Here is a 14,885-nt window from a genome sequence, read left to right as displayed (position 1 = left end):
AATGCTTTGCAACACTATTTTTTCTCATCTCAGTAACATTACTGACACACTGTATTCCCAACCTCATTTACTCCACTGGATTTGTTACCTGTGTTTCTCAAATTCCATTTCCCTCCACAATTTGCTGTTAATCCAGGACTCTGGGACTGATATCGCCCCTACACATTCATCAGTGTCCAACCGTCTCATTTAGACACCATCAAGAACGTGCCAACTGGTTTTGAAATCTCTCACCAGTCTCACTCTGACTCATGGTCCATATGACCCAGACAAAACTCTAAAAAAGAAAAACTGCAGATGCAGGAGGACACCAGGGCTAGAGCACCAGTTCTAATAGAGGGTCTTTGGACTTGACATGTTAACTCTGCTTTCTGTCCAATGGTGCTGCCTGACCTGCTGAGTTTTTCCAGCAATTTCTGTTTCTGTTCAAGACAGAATTTTGTCACTTCCATGCCTTCTGCACTCCATCCTATGAGCAGATATACCAGGTCAAAATCATGGCTGATCCCACTACAAATGTTAGTGAGTGTTTAAAATTGATACTTCACCCCATGGTTAATATCTGAGCAACCCACAGAGCCAAAGGCTTGGCCATCATTGCTGTTAATTCAGTCCCTCATTCTTGGTTAAACTGAGCTAACTCATTGCATTCATCTGCAGTGTAACTCCCAGAAACTTTACATTTACAAAAAGAGAGAGTGCTCTTGATGTACATTCAAAACCTCTGGATGATATAAAATTTTATCGACTGTGAGTAGGGCAGTGAAGAACTTCAAAAAGACACAGGCATGCTTGGGGGGTGGGGGAAGAAATGACAAATGAAACTAAATCAGAGAAATTTGAGCTAATCGTTTTACTAGAATGTGGAGAGACAACATAAAATAAAATATACAGTTTTAAAAGGGGATTAGTGTGGGGTGTGGACCCAACGAGGGTATCACAGAGGGAGTGTTCTCTGTGGAATGCACACAGGGGTGGGGAGGGAAATATGTCTGTGGTGGTGGGGTCTGATTGTAGTTGATGCAAATGGCAGAGGATAATGCATTGTATCCGCAGATTAGCAGGGTTGAAGGTGAGGATATGGGGGGGGGTTCTATCCTTGTTCCATCCATCTGGGATGTCCTGGAGAAGAGTTGCTCCTCCTAGGAGCAGATATGGCAGAGGTGGAGGAATTAGGAGTAAGGGATTGTGTTTTTACGGTGGGGGTGGGGAGACCTCATGATCCCACAAGGGAGGTTGAACACTTCATCTACTTCATAAACACCTTCCACCCTGACCTCAAATTCACCTGGACCATCTCAGACACTTCCCTCCCGTTCCTCGACCTCTCTGTCTCCATCTCTGGTGACTGACTCAACACATACATCCATTTCAAATCCCACCAACTCCCACAGCTACCTGGACTATGCCTATTCCCATCCTGTCTCCTGTAAAAACACTATCCCTTACTCCCAATTCCTCTGCCTCTGCTGTACCTACTCCCAGGAGGAGGAATTCCATTCCAGGACATCCCAGGTGGCCTCCATTCTCAAGGACCACAATTTCCCCTCCATCAATGCCCTCCAGCGCATCTCCTCCACTTCCCGCACCTTCACCCTTGAACCCTATCCTTCCAACCGCAACAAAGGATAGAGCCCTCTGGTCCTCACCTTCCACCCCTCTAATCTCTGGATACAGTGCATTATCCTCCACTATTTCCGCCACCTACAATCAGACCTCACCACCACAAACACATTTGCCACCCCACCTCTATCTGTGTTCTGCAGAGAACACTCCCTCTGTGACTCCCTTGTTAGGTCCACGCCTCCCACTCACCCACCCTCCACACTGGGCACCTTCCTTTGCTACCACATGAGTGTAAAACCTGCTCCCACATCTCCCCCCTCACCTTCATCCAAGGCCCAGCGGATTTTTTCACATCGGGCAGAGAGTTTTCTGCACATCCACCCACTTCATCTATTGCTAATGTTGCTCCCAACGTGGTTTCCTCTACATTGGGGAGATGGGAAACCAACACGTGGAGCGTTTCAGGGAACAGCTCTGCGACACATGCACCAAACAATCGGAATTTCCTTGTGGCTGACCAACTCCTCCTCCCACTCCCCCAGAACATGCAAATCCTGGACCTCCTCCACCACCAAATCAAAACCACCCACCAGTTGGAGAAAGAATGCCTTACCTTCTGCCTTGGGACCCTTCAACCATATGGCATCAACATTGACTTCACTAGTTTCCAAGTCCCCACCCCCAACCTCATCCCAGATCCAACCCTCCAACTCAGCACTGCCCCATCTTCTTTCCCATCTATCTGTTCCACCCTCCTCTCTGACCTATCACAATTACCCCCCCACCTGCATCTACCTATCACCTACAGCTACATTCCTCCCAACTCCAGTCCCACCCTCCTATTTGTCTCTCAGCCCCCCTTCACCCCCTACATTCCTGGATTAATCAGGTATAGTCAACCTGGATTTGTTCAGGGAGGTCATGTTTTATTAGTTTGTTTGAACCTTTTGAGAAGATAACCTGGAGGACTGATGAGGGCAATGCATTTGATGTAGATTCCATGGACTTTTAGTAAGGCTGTTGATCAGGTTCCTCTTGGCTGATTGGTAAAGAATGTAAGGGCTCATGGGATCCCACACAAAGTGACACATTGGCTCCAAACTTGGTTAAGAGGCAGGAAGCAGAGGGTGATGAAAGAGGAGTTTATTTTATTCATTCACAGGATATGGGCATTACTGGCTAGAACAGCAATTATTGCCCATCTCTGATTATCCAGGGGGCAGATTAAGAGTGAACCACATTGTTATGTGTCTGGAGACCAGGTAAAGACGGCAGTTTCCTTCTCTAATATTAGTGAACCAAATGAGTTTTTCCTGTCGATTCACAATGCTTTCACAATCATCATAATTCCAGCTTTTCTTGCTGAATTCAAATTCCACCAACTGTCACGATGAGATTTGAATCCCCAGAAGATTACCTGGGCCTCTGGGTTAATAGATCAACGATAGTACCACTAGGCTATTGCCTCCCTTACAGGGTGGTTTCAGTAACGAGAAGCCTGGTTCCAATCGGGTTCTACAAGGTGCTGGGACTCTTGCTCCAAGCAATGATCTGTTCATGTGGGCACAGTGGTGGCAAACGGACTTCAACCCAGAAACGTGTGAGGTAACGCACTTGGGAAGGGTTTACAAGACAAAGGACTAGACTATGAATGGTAGGACCCTGGAAAAATACTGAAGATCAGAGGGACCTTGGCATATAGATTGACAGACTCCTGAAAGGAGATTGGGTGGTTAAGGTGGCACATGGGATACTTGCCTTCATTAGCTAAAGCACAGAAGATAGAGCAGGTGGAACTGTATAAAAAGCTGGTTAGGTCACAAGTGAACTACTGTATGCAGTTCTGCTCTCCAAACTATATGATGGATTTGATTGTACTCAAGAAGATGCAGAAGAGGTTTACTCAGTTGCTGCCTGGGCTGGAGGGTCTGAGCTATAAGGAAAAGATTCGATAGGCTGGGGCTGTTTTCCTTGGAGTTGTGAAAGTTGCTGAAGGAGATGTCTAAAATTTATGGTGGACTTGGATAGGAAGGTGCCTTTTCCATTAGAAGAGGGGTCAATAACCAAGGGTGCAGCTTTTAGTTCACAGGTCAAACTGGGCACACAGGCACCCAACAACCCCACCGCCCTGTGGCTGACCACTTCAATTCCCCCTTCCACTCCACCAAGGATATGCAAATCCTGGGCCTCCTCCACCACCAGATTCTAGCCCACGACACCTGGAGGAAAAGCATCTCATCTTCCGCTTTGGGATCCTCCAACCACATGGCGTCAACATCGACTTCATCAGTTTCCTCATCTCCCCTCTTCCTACCTTATCCCAGATCCAATCCTCCAACCCGGCACTGCCCTCTTGAACTGTTCTATCTGTCCAACCATCCACCCTCCTCCCCCTCCCCCTCCCCCCCCCCCATTTGCTCCATCCTCCTCTCCAACCTATTACCTTCATTTACATATCGCATTCCCAGCTGCTGTTCTCCCCACCCCCACCCATTTATCTCTCAGACCCCTTGGGCCAACGCCCCCCCCCCCCAACGCCCATTCCTGACAAAGAGCTTATGCTCAAAACATTGACTCTCCTGCTCCTCAGATGCTGTCTTTTCCAGCGCCACATTTTTTGGTTAACTGGAGAGTTGAGGAAAATTATTTTCACCTAAAGCTCAGTGGGAGTCTGGAACTCATTGCTGGAAAGAGTCAGAAACTCTTGTAACATTTAAGCAGTGTTTAGATTTGACCTGTGTTGCTGTAGATTCCAGGGCTATGGGCCAAGAGATGGAAAGTCAGATTAGCGTAGTCAGATATTTCTATGGTCACAATGGGTTAAATGACTTCCTTCTGTAAACATCTGAGGCGATGTTTCACAAGAATACTTACCGGGATGAGGACCTCTAGGTAGATTAGAAGGGTTGGGATAGTTTTCTTCGAAAAGAGAAGGTTGAGAGGAAGGTTTCTTTCATATTATTTCATTCATAGGATGTGGGTTTTTTTAGATTAGATTACAGTGTGGAAACAGGCCCTTCAGCCCAACAAGTCTGCACCGACCCGCCGAAGCACAACCCACCTAGACCCATTCCCCTACATTTACCCCTTCACCTAACACTACGAGCAATTTAACATGACCATTTCCCGTGACCTGCACATTTTTGGACTGTGGGAGGAAACCAGAGCACCCAGAGGAAACCCACACAGACACGGGAAGAATGTGCAAACTCCACATAGACAGTTGCCTGGGGCGGGAATTGAACCTGGGTCTCTGGCGCTGTGAGGCAGCAGTGCTAACCACTGAGCCACCGTGCCGCCCCTTTCTTCAACTGATGTAATTCTCGTGGTGTAGGGACCTGTGTTGCTGTCGGGGAGACAGCTCCAGGGCTTGTCTCAGCTGCACTAAAGGAACATTGATGTAATTCCAAGTCAGGATGGGGTGGCTCTTTTGTTTTTATTTCACTTACGGCATGTGGATGTCACTGGCTGAGCCAGCATTTATTGTCCATCCCCAGATGCCCCTTGAGAAGGTTGTGGTGAGCTGCCTTCTTGAACCACTGCAGTCCAGTGCTGTAGGTTGACCCACAATGTCTGTGTGGGGTGAGGGCTGATTCCAGGATTTTGATCCAGCAACAGTGAAATAATGTATTCAAAGTCAGGATGGTTAGTAGCTTGGAGGGGAACCTGCAGGTGATCACGATCTATGCATCTGCTGCCTCTGTCCTTCGAGGTAATAGGATCATGGGTTTAAATGGTTTGGTAAAGGTATGGAAAAGCTTGATTGATCTGCAAAGTGTAGAAGGGGAAAACTTTTTCTAATTGTTAGAATGATCAAGAAATGGAGGACACAGATTCAAGGGAATTGGCAAAAAAAGCAGAGGAGAATCTAAATATCTCTCCATGCAGTGAGTAGTTTGGATCGGGAATGCAGTGAGTAGTTTGGATCGGGAATGCACTGCCTATGAGTGTGGCAGGTCCAATTGAGACTTAAAAGAAGAAATGAGTTAAAAATCACACAACACCAGGTTATAGTCCAACAGGTTTAATTAGAAGCACACTAGCTTTCGGAGCGACGTTCCTTGATAGATGAAGGAGCGTTGCTCTGAAAGCTAGTGTGCTTCCAATTAAACCTGTTGGACTATAACCTGGGGTTGTGTGATTTTTAACTTTGTCCACCCCAGTCCAACACCGGCATCACCAAATCAAGAAGAAATGAGATTACTCACTGTAAAAGGAAGAATATGCAGGGCTCCAGGAAGAAGACGGGGCATGGCGGGAGGTGGATTGCTATTTCAGACAGCCAGCACAGATTGGACATGCTGAATGACCTCCTTTGTGCTGAAAGCATGCTGTGATTTTGAGAATATGTGAAAAGCAGGGCACAAGTCACTGAAATTACACTGGGCTTCATCAGTAATAGCACACAGCACAACACAACCAAGTTCAAACCCTGATCTGGGCTGAGCCACTGAGCTCTGGTCAGGGTGAGATTCACAACTGGATTCAGAGTTCTGGAGATTGGTCATAATTCTTCCTTTAATCCAGTGAACCTTGCTGAGAGGACACAGTACACCGAGAGAAACATTTCCATCATGCCTGTCAAAACTTCAGCATATCCTAAAGTGCCTTACAATTGTTGTCCACGTTGACTACCTTGTTTCATACTTTACAATTTGTACAAAGCAACAAATAATGCAAAATGGATTCCATTAACCCTGTTATCTTATGGAACTTCATACATGCTGACCAATACCTGCAATGAAGTACAGACAAAAATCTTTGAAATGGAACAAGAGGTGGGGCAGTGCTGATTTCATTGGAGGAATGGCCTGGATGTCAATTTAAGAAACCAAGATATATCTATTTGTCAATTGAGTTTACTGATTACTCAGACTTACAGCTCCTTCCACACAATCGTTTAACCTTTTTATGTTTTGTTTGCATACTAATTAAAACAACTAAACAATTAACACACCCAGCCCACCAGGGAAAGTGCAAGAATTGCAAAAACCAAAAAGCTCGGGAAAACAAGAGAGGGCCAATTCAAAAGAAGATTGGGTTGGGGTGGTAATGTACTTCAGCCCCAAGATGCCCACCTCTTTTTGTCCTTAATATATATCTGATTAATCAATTAACCCTAATCATCTGCTTTACTATTGACTATTAACACATTCACTTCTTCTTAACGAAACTGGTTTATTTCTAGTCCACGTAATAGAGTCAAATTTTCTGAAAAACATTTAATCCCAAAACCACCTAAATATTGATTTTTTTTGTTATAAATCTTCTTAGCAACAGATCTCCCCTTACTAACTAATGAGCCTTTTCCTCACATGCATGAATGTTAGGTTTCCTCTTTACTGGTATTTTTGCAAATAGTTTATCAAAAGCTTTGACAAAAGTGTCACATTTAGTGATACTGAAGTAATTAGGTGGCATTTTAACCAACCCACTCTACATACTGTTGGTATGAATGTGCGCCCCGATACTGCGTAATTGGTTGAGTCGACAATTAAAACATTAGTTACTGGCTGAAACTTCTTGCACTGAGTATAGTTCCTTCTGCCTGATTAATATTGCCCTCTTCCCCTTTTTGAACTTTCCACATCCTGTGTAATTTCAAAAACCTAACTTGTCCACTTAGAATAACACATTAGAGAACAGTATTTCATGTCGCGTCTAAAACACCTGCTAACCATAACCTGGCACAACTGGGATTATTTTTCTGCAATTTTTATTATCTGTTATAATTGCCAGAGGTATCTCTAACCTCACATCTTTTAGTTCGGATTCTCCTTTCGTATCGACATTTTCAGCCGGTCTCTGGACAACCTTGCATTGTTGCTACCGGGATTTTACTTTTGTAGGAAATGACAATGTCAAGTCTTACTTTTTTCTTGGGAAAGACATAACACATGTTTATATTTCCATCCCTTTTCTCGATTTATAATAAAGCTCAGTTTTATAAAACATTGATGGGAAATCATATCCCGACAGTGTACTTGCAGCAGACCAACTCAAATTGCAGTCTTCTATGAAAGAAACTCTTACGTTTTCAATCATCAATCCAATCCTCAGGCAACTGTCCTCTGCTACCAATCTCAATCTGGATCCAAGCCAGTCAATGAGAGAGAAACTAAATCACCTTTCTTTGTGTCCAGTTTATTTACTACTCCGATTTATGGAGGGCATAGGTTTAGGGTGAGAGGGGAAAGATCTAAAAAGGACCCGAGAGGTAACTTTTCATGTGGAGGGTGGTGCATGCATGGAATAAGCTGCCAAAGGGAGTGTGGAGGCTGGTACAATTACAACATTTAAAAGGTATCTGGATGGGTATATAAATAGGAAGAATTTAAGAGGGATATGGGCCAAATACTGGCAAATGGGACCAGGTCAGATTGGTGTGTCTGGTCAGTGTGGACAAGTTGGACCAAAAGGTTTATTTACATGCTGTATCTATATGACCTGTCCATACATCAGTCCTGACTGTTCCCCCTTTAAAATTTTTTTATAAATCAACCAGTTCAGACATGTTATAAACAAACCTCCACACCAGGAAAAAAAACCAGGAGCCAAGACCTAGTGATATAGAGGCAGGGACACTACCACTGTGTCACAAGACTCTCAATTTTGTTCCCCCTTGATATCTACCCAATCAATTAACCCCAATCACCTGCTTAACTCCTTGTTATATTCACACTGAATGGACACTCGCTCATCGTAATCTTATTTTTTGATGATTCCACGATAGATCCTCACAAATAGCAGCAGGACCAGAGTCATCCTAGAGATGGAAATATCTTGTTCTTGGAAAACGCAATCTCTATTTTCTAGGTCAATTAAAATCCTATTGTTGCCATTTCAATAGAAATATACCCGTCAACAGAGATTAATATGCAAAACCAGACTGCCTTCTCTTCAACTGCCTGCCATCAGTCTCCTCCCATCAGACCAGACTATGGGTAGTTACTGCTTCATTGGCAACAGGTTTTGAATCCAATTCTTTACTCATATTTCATGCTTAATTTTATGATAACAACCAGGTTATTTGGTTTGAGTGATGTTGGATAAGGAATAGGTATGAGCCCGGACACCAGAATAGTGCCACAGGATCATTTACGTTGATCTGAGGAGAGACTATGTAAGAGCTTATCCAAAAGGCAGCACTTCTAACATTACAGCACACCTTTGGTACTGTACGGAAGCGTCAGTGTGGATTTTGGGACACAGTCCCTGAAGTGGTACTTCAACCATAACTTTTTGACTCAGGGTTAACTAACATCACTAAGCCACAGCTTTGACAGAGGTGAAGGGCTGAATGAATTTGATTGTAAATATGGTTTTCATGACCTTGCAGACAGTGTAAATGATCTGACCTTGAGTGCTGGGCCTGAAACCTCAACCATCAGGATAACCTAATGGGAAAAGCTTGCAACCTTTAAAACATATAGCAATCTATCTTTGTGTATGCGACATTGTACCACCCTAGCAGAGGAACACCACAGCACTCCAGGACAAAACTAGACAATGATCAATGGGGAAAGACTGATAAAGTTTTAGGATTCAAAGCACAGAAACTGGCAATTCAGCCCAACTGGTCTATGCCTATGTTCATGCTGAGCACAAGCCTCCTCCCATCTTACCACGTCAATAAATTCTGCTCCTTTCTTGCCCAAATAGTTATCTAGCTTCACCTTGAATCCATGATTCTATTCTTAACTATTCATGAGGTTACAAAGTCCACTAAGGAAAAGCTGATAAGGTTGTTTCCCAAAAGCCATGCCACAGGGATGTTAGACAGCAGTAAATAATGGTCATTGGCTCTCCTAAATGCAACTGTGACCCCAATACAAAAACAAGACATATCTGTTAGCGTGACTCAGTCAATGAGGCTATGGGACATTTTTCAGTCCCTCAGTGGTCCTTGATGGAACTCCAAGAACAAAGCTGAAATGGACAGTTGTCTTCAATGTTATTATATATGCTGCCCTTGTACTTACTGGGTGTGGGGATAGGAGGGGTGAGATACCTGCTCTTCTCTCCTACTGATTTGCCTGCTTATGTTTCACAGCCTGTTTGCTGTAATATAACTGTGAGCAGGCAGGAAACTCAATCTGCTGGAAGAACAGGTTTATACAATTTTGTGGTTATGGCTTCTTTATTTCAACCGTCACATACATCGTCTGTTGTATTTGATGTACCTGGGATTGACCATGTTCCTGAAAGAGGTCACCCATGCAGAATCCATGGCAATGAGTGGGAGAGGCTGCAGCCTGAGATCAGGAACTTGTCCACAACCCTGGATAGAGAACAGCAGCAAGGATTCTGATCTGTCCTTCTCCCCCGAGAACACTGTTAGCAAAAGACTGTGGGTAAACACCAGGGTAGACAGCAAATCTCCAATTTATTCTTGGGGGTTGTAGAGTCATGAGATTGCCCTAAATCTGCAGTGACTAAAGAGGTCACCAGAGAAAATGTTCAGCCCAATCGGCTAGACTTCAGACACAATGCAGATATCATGCTGAGATCTCAATATTTCTTCAGTTGTATCACAGTAAATATATTCAACAGCCTGTTTGAGACACCAGGGTAGACAACAAATCTCCAATTTATTTCCTTCATTCCTGGGTCAGTGAATATAGCATAAACAGTTAACTCTTCCACACATGACAAGTACCTTTACAGTACTATATGTGCTATATACAGTGCTATAAAGTTGGGTGCATGTGCCCTGACTCAAATTCCTTTCCTGCTGTGACCACTGAAAAAAAAGGACACTCCTGACAACCTCAAACCCCAACCCCACTGTTTCTAGAGCAGCACGATTACCTCAATGGCTCAATCTTTGAAAAACCACATTCCCCTTCACAGTATAACTGTTTACATTTTGATAACTGTTTACTCACCACTGACAAAATGTCATGCAAGATGACACACAATAACTACACCATTTAATAAAGAGACTCCTGGTAAGGGTTTTGCAAACGTCAAGACAGACCGACCATTTTGTAACAGAATTCAGCTTGATGACAGAGATACATCATGCTTCCTTCTACTACTCCTGCAATTTTCAATGTTTATCCTATTTTTATGTTTAATGTAGATGTTTACAAGCTGATGTTGGGATTTTGACTGAAAGTATTGTTGAGTGAGCCCAATACGTTGCTGGGAATTGATTGAAAATAGTTTGCTTGGGTTGGAGATCTTGGCATGAAATCTGTGAGGTCGCTTTAGTGGAGTTAACTGCTGATGTCAGTTATGATCTAATTCAAGCAGCTATGTCAGTAACCAAGGATGTCTCTGCACTACAAGAGCGCTCAGACATCCGGAGAGGAATACTTGATTGCCCTCACACACTACAACGCTCAGTCAAAAGCAACCCAGTCCCAATCTTAACTACAGTTGTTGTTCATGCACCGATAATGCACACTTACACATACCCACTGCTCAGCTATACATCCTCAGCACACATTTGGAAAAGTACGCACATACTTACATGGAGGTAGACCATATACAGATATGCAGGTTGCATTAACTTGCACCTGTATATGCTACAAAAGGTTACATAAACATGTATATTCTGCAGAAACATGCATGCTCACCTTCTGACGCACACAACTACATACATACACAAGATTTGTTCTAACGTACAGGCAGCATGTATGAATGGTTACACAACACGTGCACGGTGTATCAATCCATACAACTTGCACATCTGCACACAACAATTGAATATGTAAACGAACACCTCTATATTCACATTTCACAGATTCAGAAATGCTCAACACAACCATATCAATTACACACACGCTCCTTTTCACAGTAACTGCGGGGGGGACAGATGGCACAAACAATACATCATCAGTGTGTATGTAAAAACCCTTCCAGGTCTATTGGAGGAGGAGAGCAGGGAGTGAGCCTCCCACCTCCCAGCCTCAGGTTACAACAGAGACTGAGACAGAAGCCAGGTAGCAGAACGGTGCGGGGGAGATTGACTGACTGGCAAAGGGTCACATCCCCCACCCACGGCCCAGCGACAATATGCTGGCAGGTGGCTGTTACAGTATTGTGATGGTGTTTAGTGCCTTCCTGTGCTAGGGTTGAAGCTGCTTTGTTTACCTCCAAGGGAACCAAGCATCAGATTAATCCATGTGGATGGTTCCAAGTTGCTGCTGGATTGGATCCAGGAGAGGTGCTGATTTCTGGCTGGACTGTAACCTATAACAATGTTCCACTGTAACGATGTTTGGAGAGGGGGTGAATATCCTGTAACGACACTGTAATGATGTTGGACGAGGGGGATGAATACCTTGTAACAACACTCTGCAATGATGTTTGGGGAGGGGGTGGGTGAATACCCTGTAATGACACTCTGTAACGATGCTTGGAGAGGGGGTGAATATCCTATGAGCCCAACAGGGAGCTCTGCAGCTGTGGGGGTGGGGGTTGGGGGTCGGGGAGGGGGGGGTGGGGGGCGCAGTGCATCGGTCATCTTCCTTTTTCTGCTGAAAACTTTCATTTTCACAGGCTCAGGGCTACTGATCCTAAGCTACTGTTCCTCACACAAGCGTTCACTGTATCTGATGTTGACAGGCTGTTTAACCATGGGAGTCATCATAACAGATCCCAGGCCTGTCCTCAGCCAGCATTCAGAAATCCTTCACCCCCCCCCCCACCCCCCCCCACCTTCCCAGGGATGATGGGTTTGATTTCCCGTGCTCTCAGCCTGAATTGTGGCTATACAGCTCTCAGTGAGATCACTAAAACCCACCCCCGGGTATGTGGCTGGGACAGGCTCACTTCACGGTGAACATCATGGAGATTACATTTTCAAACATCGTTACAGAGTGTCATTACAGGGTATTCACCCACCCCCTCCCCAAACATCATTACAGAGTGTCATTACAGGGTATTCACCCACCCCCTCCCCAAACATCATTGCAGACTGTCATTACAGGGTATTCACCCACCCTCTCCCCAAACATCATTGCAGAGTGTCGTTACAGGGTATTCACCCACCCCCTCCCCAAACATCATTACAGAGTGTCATTACAGGGTATTCACCCACCCCCTCCCCAAACATCATTGCAGAGTGTTGTTACAAGGTATTCATCCCCCTCCTCCAACATCATTACAGTGTCGTTACAGGATAGTCACCCCCTCTCCAAACATCGTTACAGAGTGTTGTTACAGGGTATTCTCTGCAGGGTTGTGTTCTCCACGCCCCCCCCCCCCAACTCAATTTCACATGGCTGTTCAATAACACAGCTGCCTGTAGCTCTGGTCAGTCTGGACAACTCCTCTTCGGAAATCAGGAGCTTGTGTTGACCAAGAGGCCGGGGCACAGCAGGAGCGGGCAAGAGGTTCAAGGGGGAAGAGGGCAAGGGGTTCATGGGGACAGGGAGAGTGCAAGGGGTTCGAGGGAGAGAGCAAGGGGAAGAGGGCAACGGATTCAGGGGAGAGGGAGAGGGGTTCAATGGGAGTGAAGATTAGAGTGGTGCTGGAAAAGCACAGCAGGTCAGGCAGGAGCAGGAGGATCGATGTTTCGGGCAGGGGTTCGATGGTGAGGAGGTTGAATGGGAACGGACAGGGGAGCAGGGTCTGGACCTGCCTTTCTGCTCTGTCTGACGGTTGTGGTTCCAGGATCGCTCTGGGTATCAGTTGCATTAAGGGGAGCCCCTTTAACATCCCTAACACCGACAGGAAGCAGCACTAACACATTAATGCACCTCCCCCTCCACATCAGTAAAACTGGAGCTAACGGTGAACACCAGGGGGGAATAATCCGGTGATAGGAAACCACATGCAAGCGGCTGAGCCCAGAAACCATGTCCGCCTCTGAATGAAGGAAGGGACGAGGGTTTCCAGCGGAGACAATGGGAGAGTGAATCCTCTGAGCTGTCTCATTCCTGTCAAACCCATCCTGCAGATCCGACCTCACTGAGCTGTGAACGCTCTTCATCTTTTCAGGATTCATTTAATTGACAAACGGATAATGCAAAATTCCCTTGCAGTCGCCGAAACAAAAACAAAGCAATGTCTCCTGCCTCGGAACCAAACGGTGGGATGGATTGAACACATGCAAACACTCACCATAAGATGTGTTTTCTCGGTCCCTCCTTCGAGCAGGACTGGCTGCAGATGGCCGTTAGCTGGAGGTTGGACTTGGGGCTCTGATGTGCAGAGCTGCAGAACCTTCCTGTATATCACCGAGTACAAACACAGTTCTCACCAGCAGGATGTGCCCACTGATTGGCTCACATCGTCCAATTCCTTTCTCAGTTTGACTGCTGAGTATCGTGGTGCGTGAATATTAGGGAACCACATCTGTTTCATGAGTGCAGGGCTCACAATCTGTTCCTAATTCCCCACTTCCTTAGAGCTGTCTTCTCCTGTCCCACTCCCCCAACCCCCAGGTTAAACAGTGACTCCATCCTTTCCCACTCACCAGATTCCCCATCGACTCTCCTAGGGTTAGTCAATGCTGATGTTGACCTGGACTCTCCAAGTTAACATCCAGGGCACTGAAGCCGTAAATGTACCAATAAATAGGAGTCCACCCCTTTCTTTGAATATATTTGTTGATTAAACATATCCCGGAGCTGGGTAAAGCGATGTTGGATTGGCCTGGGTGGGTTGAAATGATCAGTGAAAATACATCCAGCAGCTGGATGATCAATAGAAGGCACTTTGTGCTCTTTTGGGGACACAACAAGTTTTCAGAAGCTCAGAAAGTGTTTATTTCTTTTTACATTTCCAACATGTCGGTAACGTAGGGAAGTGGATAGTCAGAATATTTTTCTCAGGGTTGAAATGTCAGATACTGGATGGGGGGGGAGGGGATTAAAGTGAGGAGGTGAAAGTTTAAAGATGTGCAAGATAAGTTTTTAATAGAGAGAGTGGTAGATGCCTGGAATGCATTGCCAGGGGAGGTGGTGGAAGCAGATACGACTGCAATGTTGAGGAAGCAGTTAGACAGACACATGAACAGGCAGGATTTAGAGAAATATAGCCCATGCACAGGCAGATGGGATTAGTTTAGAATGGTATCATGTTCGGCACAGACATGCTGGGTCAAAGGGCCTGCTCCTGTGATGAACTGTTCTATCTTTATTGTATGTCCTAGCCTTATCTGATCAAAGAAGAAAACTTAAAGTAAAATATTGCAGATGCTGGATGTCTGAAATAAAAACAGAAAGTGCTCAGGTATCTCAGCAGATCAGCAGCAGTTGGAGAGAGAAACAGAGATAATATTTTGAGTCCAATATGATTTTATTTTGGAAAAGTTCAGAAAAATAATCAGATTGGATCTAGGAAGAACAATCCCAGCTTCCCCA

At 45.1% G+C, this 14,885-nt stretch overlaps 1 protein-coding gene across 1 annotated transcript in view; it reads right to left on the bottom strand.

Moving 5' to 3' along the window:
* limd2 (LIM domain containing 2) overlaps positions 1 to 13,745 on the bottom strand; it is a 78,833-nt gene extending 65,088 nt beyond the window's left edge. Inside the window, exon 1 of the mRNA XM_060848710.1 lies at positions 13,642 to 13,745. The gene's annotated coding sequence lies outside the window, so the exon portion shown is untranslated. The remainder of the gene's footprint in view (positions 1 to 13,641) is intronic.
* Between the last annotated feature and the right edge of the window lie 1,140 nt (positions 13,746 to 14,885).

The sequence above is a fragment of the Hemiscyllium ocellatum genome, chromosome 32 (genome assembly GCF_020745735.1).
Source record: "Hemiscyllium ocellatum isolate sHemOce1 chromosome 32, sHemOce1.pat.X.cur, whole genome shotgun sequence".
NCBI lineage: Eukaryota > Metazoa > Chordata > Chondrichthyes > Orectolobiformes > Hemiscylliidae > Hemiscyllium > Hemiscyllium ocellatum.
This window is presented reverse-complemented; position numbering and strand designations above follow the sequence as displayed.